Raw genomic sequence first — 12960 nt, forward strand, 5'->3', positions numbered from 1 at the left:
ACAGTCTCTTTGTCCAATCCTAAAATACCACAATTATTAAATTTATTGTCTGTTGCCGCTGAAATTTAGATCACCCGCTTCACGCCCCAAAAGATCACAGAAGATATATGGCGTAATGGTGGATAACAAAAAAATAATAGGAATAATGGTACGTGCGGTCTCGCCGCGTTACGAAGATCTCCGTGCAGGGTGAGAGGGTGTCCACGTTTCGCCCCGTCCCACGTTCTATTCCCCCTCCTGAACAGTTCGCGCTTAATATTATTAAATTAAAGGACAATGCCGGTGCCCGTGGCACGCGACGTTTAAACGATTTTAATAAGATTTCACGGCGGATTTTTTTAATAATATGATAATAAAGGGAAATGAAAGAAAACGGTGAAGGGATTATTATCATTCTGTCACGGGGACTCCATCCGCACTTCGTTGCCTCCATCTGCCCTCTAACTTTCCGTCCTTCTCCATCCATAGGGTAACCATCGACCCAACCTGTCGCTCCGCAATTCTCACCGCCTACCATGGCGGAAACTTCTGTTTCACTTTCATTTTAATATTCGCCGAGAGAAAGAAATTCAGTATCTTCGCGCTCATTGATCCGAACGAACGACGCCCGCTGCCTCTCGCCGTTTAATTTCTCGCGAGCTGGTCATTCTATTGATACCCAGAACTTAATAATTCGCTGCTTTCGGTGTCTTATTCGCGATGTGGAAGACCACTTCGCTTACAAGAGTTTCTATTCTTTTTATTGAGGGGTCCAAATGGTTGTAGCAATGAAAGTTCGTGATAATTGAATCAATTTTTAAATTAAGTTTTTGACTGTTTTACTGGTTGATAAATTGGCGGTGATTATATGAATACGTAAATATTGTTTTGTATTATTTTATCTTTAATTATTAAGTGTGGATGATCATACGCACATTTAATTTAATACGTCGCTTGATAGATACTTTTTTCACTTAGAACTTTTGTGGAAATTTATTGTCTCTCTGGAAAGTAATGATGAAAATATTCAAACCGATAAAGTAGAATAGCTTCTACTTTTCCCAATTTAAATTTCCATACATAAATGTTCAATAATTATTTTCATTCTAAAATTATTTCAAGTAATTAATTCCAATTCTTCATATCCAAAATAATGATTATATTTATACACTAATCATTAATTATTTATTATTATATTTATTATTAAGGAACAATAATTTTATTTTTTTGAATAAACATCATAAATGAAATATAAAATATTTTTGAACGCCACACTCAGTTTCAGATACAAAACACTGACTCCCCTGATTAGAACGAATTTTCTCGAGCGCGAAGGATCCTTCGTTTTCATCTTCGAACCAGCGTGCCTCTCGTTTCATGGTGCTGTTGTACTTTGTATAGGATAAAGGAGTGGTGCTCGGCGAAAGCGGCAAGTATTATGGGTTAAAGAATGGGGATATTTTACGCTCGGTAAAGCACAGTCCATTCGACGAACCCACCCCTATCCATTTACAATAGATAGGGTGGCTAGGTGACCTAGGTGTCAACCCGAACTCGTTTCGTACGGGTGGTCTTTTTCGATACTCTTCTTTCTACTTTTGTCAAATTGAACTTCACCGCCTAAAAAGGGGTTTACCTTCGAGAACACGTCGGCAGGAAAGTTTTATGTAACGTAGTACATCGGTACAGCGTATCACACTTTCTTTAACCCTTAGCAGTCCTATGTCGAGTCAGACTCGACATTCTATTTTGTTGCAACCTCTACCTGTTTTAACAATTTTTTCTATATTTATTTGTAGTATCACAATTGTATCATTTAAAGGTAACATTTCAATGACTCTCAAATATTCTCGAATAAATAAATAGAGTGTCATATCAAGCTGTAATTGAATGAACTAACGTCGACGTGAACCTCAAAGTGAAAAACCAAGAGCACCTCGGACCACAAAGGGTTAACCTTTAGCACAGTAACTTTACATCAATTTTACATTTTACCTTTAACATCGGTAATTTTCAGACTTCCATACTTACAGGTTAAATTCACATCCATACACAACACTAAGTTCACGGTCATTTATTGTACAGTTTGTTTCATTGTTCTTAGAAAAATTGATATTCAAAGTATTCATTTGTTTTCACCTATTAAAATATCTCTACATAACAGTAGTAATAACTATATAATGAAAAGTTCACTAGTTTCAACATTTAGGATATTTTATACAGAGGTCTGTGAGATCGCACGTCTATACTTAAAATTTAACCCTTTACCTTACAATTTATTTTATACTCAAGTATTCATGATTACGATTTAATTTTGTTGCAACTCTGTGGTTACAACTATTACAAAGAAAACTGAAGTATTGCAGGATCCATTAAATTTATTTATGAAAATAAGAAAATTATGTTGGCTACAATGTGGTGTGTTTATAAAAGAATTTATAAAATCAAATTTCCCACGGAAAGCACCTGCAGGCAAAACTCGTCATTTTTACTTAAGGGGTTAATATTTAATACCAAATTAAGTGAGAAGTACTTGTCAAATTTACAATTATTTGTGTTTGTCGTGTACGATTTATAATTTCGTTGAAGTGTTTGTATACAGTTAAGTTTTTCCATAAAAGATGATGAAATGTTTTGTGAATTAAATGTTGGAATGTAGAGTCATGTTTTCACATCCCAATTTACAAGAATGAAATTTAATCTTTTGCGTATCATTTCCAGACTCCAATTACCGTTCCATTTGTTCCTTCATTTTTGTATGTTCTTTACGTTCGATTAAAATATTTAGTTAAAACATTTAAAAATTACTAACGTCTACCAATATTTCTTATTCTACTCCAAATGCAAAATAATGAAGTATTAATACTATACAAATTTTACCTGAAATTATAGCTTGGATTAATATTTAAAAATTTATATAAAATAATAAAGCATTCTGATGGAACTAAAAATAATATATTTCTTTCTGATCTACTTAATATTTCATTTATTTATTCAAGAACACGATTTGATCTTTTAAGATTTCCATATTAATTCGACAATACTTCTAGTGCCTTATTTACTTAAATCTCGTTACATACGCAATAAAGTTACATATGAAACAAACCAATTCAATACCAATGAAGATAGACACCATGTAACACGAGAATGTATTACAACTGTCTAATGTTACATGTAACTCATAAAAAATTATGATTTTAGATGCTTGAAATCACTTGTACCATTTTCAAAATTAAGGGCACGTATCATAATTGTTTTCAAGCAATTCAAAAGCGTCGATCATGGGCGACAGACATGGCATTCAACGAGTTAATCCAAGCTTGTCTAATCCGCGGCTCAAGGCGGTTGTGAAAGTGGTTCAACAAAAAATTATAAATTTACAAACTTTACGAGATTACAACGAAAAGACCCATTAACTTTACTACAAGTACAGGGTAAACATGCTATTAACGCATTGTTGACCGGTCACAAGTTAACGTGTGTTCTCAGGCCCAAACGTTGTCGACCAATCACGATTTAATTCCTATTTGCATTTGCATTAACCATTTCAATCTTTGAAACACAGGGCAATATAGACTATTGCAAAAGCAAAATATTCAAATTTATATAACAGATAAGTCCAAAGATTCATATGTAAAAATAAAGTATATAGAAGTTTCTTTAGATTGTTTCGCTTCCATATTTAATTACGAAATAGTAACCAGTGACATGGGATAGTCTGTACATAAAATTTCCGGTTAACAATGTGTTAATTCATGTATGGCCCATAACAACTCGTCTGTTTCCAATGAGGCCCAAAGAAGCTATAAAGTTGGTCACCCTTGCGTTAATCGCTTACTATATTTTCCATTCGCCAGTGATAATTAGGTTGTTTTCCTCTCAGCGCGGGCAGATCTCCGCGAAAAATTCAGAGTACATACTCGGCATCGGAGAAAAACCGTTGGATGAATGCCTGCGGTCATTATCATTAACGGCGTAGCCGACACGAGCCGCGGCGGAGTTCCCGCGGCCCAGCCGAGCAGATAAAGCTACAAAATATTAATCTCATGTCGGGGCATGAAATGTATTTTTCAAAATTTCAACGTTGCCCCGGGTTCCTATAATGCTCCAATAGTTAATGCGGGACCATTAGTCAAACGTCGGGGCTCGTGCACACGAAAAGAGAAATTTCGATTTTAAATCGCTACATTTATCATGCAAGCAGGCGCATATGACACCGTTCTGATTTTATTTTGTTTCTCTTTCTTCGTCTCCCTTTCCGTTCCACGCGACCAAACCAGCCCCGCCGGCCGAGCCCCGCGCCCCGCCAACCCAACCCCCTCTTTTTCAGGGTACAACGTATGGGCTACTGGTTGCGAGTTGTTCCATGTTTTTTGAAAACCGATCCACGCTGATAACTTGTAGCTGGATTTTTCTTTCCGCTTGTGCGTGGATACGAAGAGATCGAGGCACGATGCGAGTGATTCACAGGATGGTTTAGTGAGGGGATAAATACCGATTGTTTGTAAGTTTGTCGTGAATATAAAAATATTTTGTTTGAAATGAATAGCGAATTGTAAAAATATATATGTAATAAGCGATTATAATATAAAACTAGTGTCTTAGCAAATGTTTTGTAATAAAATTAATTTTACCATGGATGATTGTTTCGCAATAAAATTTTGCAATGAAATTGGTTCATAACTTCAGTAACGACTATATTATCGTTCTAGTTTAATTAATACATGAGTTGTAAAGAGAAACGAGTTTCTCAAATTAATATCAATCTAAATATCGTTAGTTCTACTTTGTGTTAAATAATCATTATTATGTAATCTTTAATAATTCCATAATACTTCGAACCTCGCAAGACCGTCAAATGATCCATTTATTAATTATTACAAACTTCTTTTTCTTTTTCACAAAAGCAATGTCATTAAATAATAGAAACGTATTCCACGATACGCTCTCAATCGTTAAACGCCTGCAAACCGAATTAATTTATATTATTCAATTTATATTACGAACAATACGAAAACACGTGACAACGGCTGTTAACATAACCTTCCTGTCGGTGGCCGCGCGGGTGTTGATTGTTCATAAAATTACCATTAATTGCATAAATATGTTAAACCACGACGAGCCGTGGCAGGCTATGCACGACGATTCTAATACAATGAAAAATAACGATCATAATCGTAACAGCGAGCGCATAGATGAAAGATTTAATTCGCCGCCGCCATTGCGCTCATAATGGTCCGGGGAAAAGCCGATCGGCCGCCGCAGACAGGCAGTTAATGGGCACGAATGATCTGTTCGACCATAAACAGCGAACGTATACATTTTGCAAAAGCGTCACCTATACCTAATCTAAAACCCATACTTGTCCCATAAACTACGACCTCATTCATCCTTCCTCGTAAACATCCTATCAGAAAATAATAAAAACGCCAAGGGAAATCGGTCCGATTCCGCACCCGATCCCATAACATGCCGGGGCTGCTCGTAAATTTTCGACCACGTACCGCTCGCCTATTTATTTCTCCTTTACAGGAATCGATCGCAGCGTAACCCAGGTATCAAAATCGAATCGTCTTACCGGTGCCTCCGTCGCGTCCCATTCGTGAGAGAATTTTACTGCACGCGATAATATGCGAGGGAGTTCATATAGCGGTGTATTGTTTTATCGATCGTATGAAACGATCGGTTTTTATTCTGTCGATATTGTTCTTACCCTAATCACTTTGGAGTCTAAGTGATATCGAAAAATGTGTAAACGAAATATTTAGATGAATGTTTAAATTAATGTTTGAACAGTAGGAAGTTTAAATAAATATTTAAGAAATAGATACACATAATTTTTATAGATTTTATAGATTTAAGATTAAGTAATAAATAAACCTTTTTGTTCTATAGTTTTATAGATCTGTATTGTATGCTTTAGATTTAAAAGAGCTTTGTTTATCTTACTTTTCTAAGATAGAAGAAATATTTAAGAAACTGTATTATTTCATGGAATGACATAATATTTTGGATTTTTTCGATTTTCATAATCAATAATTGGTAAACGTACCTAAATTTTGTTATTCGAAAGTAAGACAGAGAATTACGATTTATGGAATATATTTTTTAATATAAGTTTTATTCGCAGCGGTACAGAATGTTTATAAAAGAATGGAATAAACTTTATAAGTACGTTGTTTTGCAGAGACATCGAAGAAAGATATAAAAATATCTCCGCGAATTCTTTGTACCTTATTACAACAATATTATACATATATATATTTAAACTCTGCATGACAAAATAATTTCTTGAGCGTTTTCCTTCCTCATTCCCTCTGAATATGATAAAAATAATTTAATTAAGGTTTTAATGTAATCCAAACTAACTAAGTAATGATTCATCCCATAAATAATGTAATTTCTCTATGCGTCATTTATTTTTGGAAATCTAAATGAGCAAAACTTTCTTTAACCCTAATATAATGAGGGATAATATATTTTAGGTTCCAAAAAAGTTTTGCTTATCTTAACTTTTAAAAAGGAAAGTAGTGAAGAAGTACCTAATTATTTATAAGATAACCCAACAATTTATAATTTCATTGTAACCTGGAGAAATCTATAAAATCAGTCATAAAATAAAATTTATTTTGAGTCAAATTGATCAGAACAGTGTACGAGAGTTGAGTACTGTCTTCTCATCGTGATATTAATTATCAATTACTTTGTATGATTACGCGAGCGTGTGCTTCTTTGTCAACTAATTTCTGAGCGGAGCGTAAACCGGATTTCCCTTAAATGAAGATTAAACGCTCACATGTGAGAGCGGGTTGCGAGATGCTCGCCTTTGATCGCTACTTCGCCACAATTGCCTGTCAGTGCAGGATACGCTCGATACTCCCTCGATCAATTAATTACGCTTACCGCGTTAGAAAACCCGGATCCACCCCCGGTGCTCGTCGATCATTTTCATTTTCAGCCAGTTTTGCTCGTTTTTCGCGGACGCGCGCAATACACCGTTTATGATTTCGGAATGAATTTGTTTTGTTACTATTTGCATACATCAGAGTGCACTGACACAGGCACCGATAAACAAATGTATAATGGTATGAATATTCATGATTGGCCAGCGATGGACAATCATGAAACGTAAGAGTGACTCGCTCGTGACGCGGACGAAGACGGGAATACATATTTTGAATGAAACTCATTTTGAATTTTGAACTGCTTGTTGCGTAAAAAATACATCGAATCAAAATTGTATGGTATCATAAAAGTGTAGTTACTTTGATTTTTTGAGTGAAATTTAAATGGCATCTTGTGTTTTTGAGTGAAATATGCTACATTTTAAATTCATAATTCGCAAGAGTATTGAACACTGAGAGAAAATTATTATATTTACACTATAAATTATATACAGTTATTATAGTTTACAATTGTAATTTTGTAATTTTGTAATTTTACATTCACAATTCAAAAAAGTATTGAGTACTGAGGAAAAATAATTATATATAAATTTTAAATTCACAATTCGAAAGAGTATTAAACATTGTGAAAAATGATTGAGGTTCTCTTAAATAAGTAATATTTAAAATTGTGTTCATTAAAAATCATGCGATTAGATGATGTATGCATCTTTTTACTTCTTCTTTCTACACCACTTAATTTTTGGATCTAAATAATATTTCAATTAACGATCAATAAACTTTCAAATTATAGCACCAAATATTACATATTAAGTTTAAAAAGCTTTAAATGACATTAATATTTCGTTAAAAAACAAATTAACAGAAAGGTAAATATTTATATCGTACACCCCTTTTACTTACAGATTTAAAAATTAATTTTGTACAATCTGTAAAACGTGAAAAAGTTAAAAGATCAATGTCTGCAAAAAATATTGACTTTTCATTTCCTATTTCATAAAAAAAATTCCTTTACTATTTCATTAAAAAATTATTTCATTAACTTCCCAAGCTAATTACACACATTGAAAACATCCAGTAATCAAGGTTTAACACTAGAACTACCGAGCATTTAACACGATTCATATGTAATTCCTATAAAAATTGTAAAAATAGATTATTCTTGGTTTCTTCAAAGATTCATTATAGTACTCAAGTGAAACTATTTATTTTCAAAATCATTTCGAATATTCAATGCGTTTAATACATGAATAATTATGAAACAAAAAAATCGAAACCAATCGTTTTAACTATTACGGTAGTTCTACTGTAAAATATCTCGCATGTTCAGCTCAACAAAAAAAAAACAATTACCACGAAACAATGAATACGAACAATTCGTGCGTTCCTGGTAACGGGATGATTTATCCTATACAGATCGAGCCCATCCACCCCTGTCGGTGAAACGATCGAAACAGACGACGAATCTGTAATGAAAACGTTCATAATAACGATGGATTCCCGAACGGGGGGTTTTTGCGCGCGGAGAACGTTGGCCCCGTGTGTACCGTACACATTTAATTTGCATCGTATAAATCGTGTTTCCGGTCGAGCACGCAACGCAAACACGCGTTACGTGTACGCCCTCGGTCCTTCGTCGCGTTTTCGATTCGCCCAGCACGGAGGTGGAGAGAAAGGAACGCGCGCGCGCGCAAGTGAGCGCAGTACGCTTTTGCATGCCGCGCGCCGTATTGTAACCCTGGTAATTTATGATTCGATAAATAAATCAGCCACGTTTTATCCTCTCGACCCCGGCGCGGTGCGATCCGTGCGCGCACACTTGTAAGATGATTTCGGGGGTTACGCCCAGTTACCGTCCGCGGATCACCGACAGGGGTAGCTCACCCCTTTCTTTTTTCTTCCCGTCTTCCGCTCTCCAAACACTTCACTGTTTGCACGTACCTGCGGAGAAATGTAGCTGGCTGAATTCTTTTTCTTTTCCTCTTTTATGTTTTCCTCGTATTTACAGAAGCTTTTGAAGAAATAACCGCGCGACCAGGACGCGGGAAAAAGTGAAGAGGGGCACTGGAAACGATGCAGAGCATGGGATCGCGGAATAATTTCTTGGACTTTTGGAATGGTTATTTTTAAATGAAACGGATTTACGAGCTCGGTGAATTGGAATTTTATTTGTTGGTATTATTTAGTTTTTGGTATTGTGCTGTGAGAATTTGTTTTCTGTAAGTTTAACGTATTTAAGGAATTTGTAAATAATTGAATTAGCTGTGATTGTACGCGATTTTAAATTAGACGTGCTTTGTGTAAGTATATATTTGATAAATAATTGAGAAAGACAATTTGGCAGAATTTATTTTGTAATAACCGAATGATTGGAGTAATTTATATTAATGTATTTCGAAATTGTTATCAACAATGATATATATTCTACATTCTATAAATTTATGGAGAATATTATTACATTCAATGATAATTAAGTTGTAATTCAAGAACAGCAACTCGTTCAATAATTTTGATATAACACGGGTAATACTCAAGGCCACAACGAATAGTAACCTTTAATAATTTTCTCTAAAGATTAAATTAATGTTTCATAACGGTTGAGCTGTAATGAATAAAGTGAAATGAATTAATAGTTTAATTTTTATTATTTATTAAAAACATTTTATTAAATATTATATTATTATACCGTTTCCATTAATTATTGTTTTATTTTACCAAATTGTGCTTGCCTAACAAGCAATTTACGAATATTCATGTAAATAAATTATCTATTTCATTTCATAGAAATGGAAGTGAAATAAAGTGTTATACTTTCTTTAAAGAAATTTGAAAAAATGAATAATTAAATAATAATATTGCTATGTCTTCGTTAACAGTTTAACACGTTGATTGCCACGATGGACATTAAGAACCAGAGCTTCCAAATTGCTTGAAAATAATTGCAATAAGAAAATTGATACAGAATAAAAATATTTAGTAATAAAAGTAGCTAGATAACAATGTAACATTACTACTGTGATACTAACGTAGCAGTAACCATTTGTCATTGTTACAGAAGTATAAGTATTAACCCTTTGCGGTTGAACCTTGTCATAATGGTAACTTCCAACTTCGATATCTAAAATCGAAAAGTGCAATTGAATAATTCAGTTATTCAACTAACGAGAAACCGACATATGGTTTTTTTGTTTTAGTATTTAAGAATTCGACGCCTAAGTCAGGTTTTTATGAAAAGAAATGTTAGAAGTTTAAGACAGTCTCGTCCGCAAAGAGTTAATAGAAAATTATCGACCGTTAAGGGGTAATGTATAAAACGCTTAAAATTCTCGTAGAAGTCAACGTGTTAATGTTATTGTCTTCAGTTATAATTAATTCTTTTTATTATTAGTGGTTCAGTAATGCGTTGGAAAAACATAATGACTAAAGTAGCTATATAAAATTATGGCTAGACGTAATGGACATTTCAGCGGACAGTCAAATGTTCATGGCCGATTAATACCGAGACTTTAAATATAGTTAGATGGAAGCACAGGCTCGAACCCCTTCTAGATCGGAATACTGAATAAACTGGGCTCCATTTAAAGCGCGTGCGGGGGATTCTCCACGGTCGCGTCCACATGTCCACCAATTAGACACGCTGGATAAAATCACTGTTACCCTACGTGGTCTGCACGCAATTATTCATTTTTCGCGTCAACAGACCGCTTTATTCTCTGACGCCTTTTAGATAATATTTTTTTAAATATAATCAAGCATGAGAAACCCTTTGTCCCTTATCACGTTAGATGGAACAAATGTTTCTTGAAACCGCTTCGTGATGTAACAACATCTTGCAATCTTAGAGTGTGTAACTGAGCTGTAGTTTCTTTGCAATTTCATCTTACAATGAACTGATTTTAATCGATGTAAATTAGACAGACGCTTGTTCAACAGTCTAAAGATTGAACTAAATTGAAATTGAGACAACGATTTTTATGTATTTCATAGAAGTTTCCATTTTCCTGTGTTATGTGCGATCGTGTATATGACAAGTTAAAAAATGTACAATGTTTTTTTATAACATTTTATTCAGACCTGGGTTTAGTAAAAGGAATCATTTTATTTTAAAACTTTGTTGTAATTTTGCTATTTTGTAAATTTCTAGTTTGTTCTAATTCCTTTATTTTTCTTTTAACCAATTAAAGTTTTCTTCTCTGCATTTTCTACTAAATTACATTTTTTAAAAATAAATTTATGAAACTAGAAATTAAATCAATATTTTTCCTACAGAGACTTAACAAATATGGAGGCAAGTAAGTTTATGTTCTAAGGTTTCTGAATTTATTCTATAAATATAAAAATATCCACCGATTACAAGGGACACGCTTTTATATTATACCCTTATTAACAAACGTTGGAATCATGTTTTCATTGATCAGAAGATTGCTCTACTTGCTCGCTCCGCAAAACTAGCCAATTTATAACGCGCTACAAGTAGAATCTTCTTTAATATGATCTCAATGAATGCCCCCGTTACCTAGCCATGTTGTGACAATGTTTAGGGAACGTTTTGGGGTCTAACATTTGTGTACAGCCCCCTTTTTAGGCAGTTTTCATTGTACGATGAAAACCCATCGGCAATTGACAAATGGTGGATATTAATTTTAACGTACGAAAATTCTATGTGACACCACCGTCAGGGGACACTAACTACCTTCGTTCCCCAGCTTCATGATATTCCCATAGCCATTCCGTAATCCGTTAGATATGTCCAAATAATAATCAATTATAATACGAAGTATAAAATTTCAAGTTTGAATAAATAAAATTTTTAATTCATAACAAATTGTTATTACTGTAAAAGTTATTACTTAAGCTGCAGTTGATTACTTAAATACAGATATTTTATTATGAAAATATATGTGAATGTTATCATAAATAATATCGAAACAATTTCATAATTAAATTTGTAGTGAAATAATTTATAATTTATAATTGTATAATTATATTTTCCCCGTCCTATTCCGTGAAATTTCTGCAAACTATTTTGATTATTATAGTATCCGCACTATCAATCGACAATAACAATAATAATAGAATTCATGACAAAATGGAAGTATTATCACATTAAGAAGATAATGTATATTATCATTTAAATTAAATTGCATTTGATATATTCAATACAATTTTTCAAGACGTATCGAAGAGCACAATTTTAAATTATTTAATTAAATAGAAATACAAAAGCTTCGAAAATAATTAAGTAAACGTGAACAAATGAATAAATAAGACAATAGGATAGAGTTTATTGGACAGAAATCCTAACGGGGTACAAAAGGTAAGTACTTCGAGGTCGGGGTAAAGATGCAAAATGGCGGCGGCGTATCAGACGGAAATACGTTCGAAAAGGTAGGCGACATTGGGAATTGAAAAATAGTGCCTTGGGCCGCTGTCGTTCACAGTGATGGCTTCGTGACAGCCAATGTAACGCACGAATTAACGAAATAATTGATTTTCATACCGTTCGAGTAAGCGGCGCGCACAAAAGACCGAGCGAACCGATCGCCGAACCGAGGAGATATTTTCTCGATTTCCTGACCACAGGTGCATCCACGTTACTGCGCCGTGTATAAAAAAATCCCGGCGCTCGCCTTGGGCAAATTTTGCTATATACTACGAAATCACCGATCTTTCTATCGTATGTAACTTTTCCTACAGCTGGATCTCGGCTTATAACAACGTACGTTTCAGCCCTCGAGTTTCACAGAATAATTTGTAAAGATACGTAAAACCATGAAAATAAACAATTTTTTGTAAACTACCTTAGACACGTTTTCTGTTTGTTCAATTTCGTTGAAGGTGCATAAAGAACGAAATAATATTTCCAATGAAGCATTTGTTAATTCAGGAAACATTTTAATTTATTGTATGAGCTATTCATTTGTTGATGCAACTAATTTCACAAGACGAAAGGTAAAAAAAATTAATGGAATTAGTTGTATAAAGAACCAATGAAATGTTTTGATAAAAGAATGTATACACGGTAGAAAATAGAATTATTTTATTACGTGAATAAAACTAATGTTACATAATTCTA

This window comes from Nomia melanderi, chromosome 5 (assembly GCF_051020985.1).
Source record: "Nomia melanderi isolate GNS246 chromosome 5, iyNomMela1, whole genome shotgun sequence".
In the NCBI taxonomy this organism is placed as follows: domain Eukaryota; kingdom Metazoa; phylum Arthropoda; class Insecta; order Hymenoptera; family Halictidae; genus Nomia; species Nomia melanderi.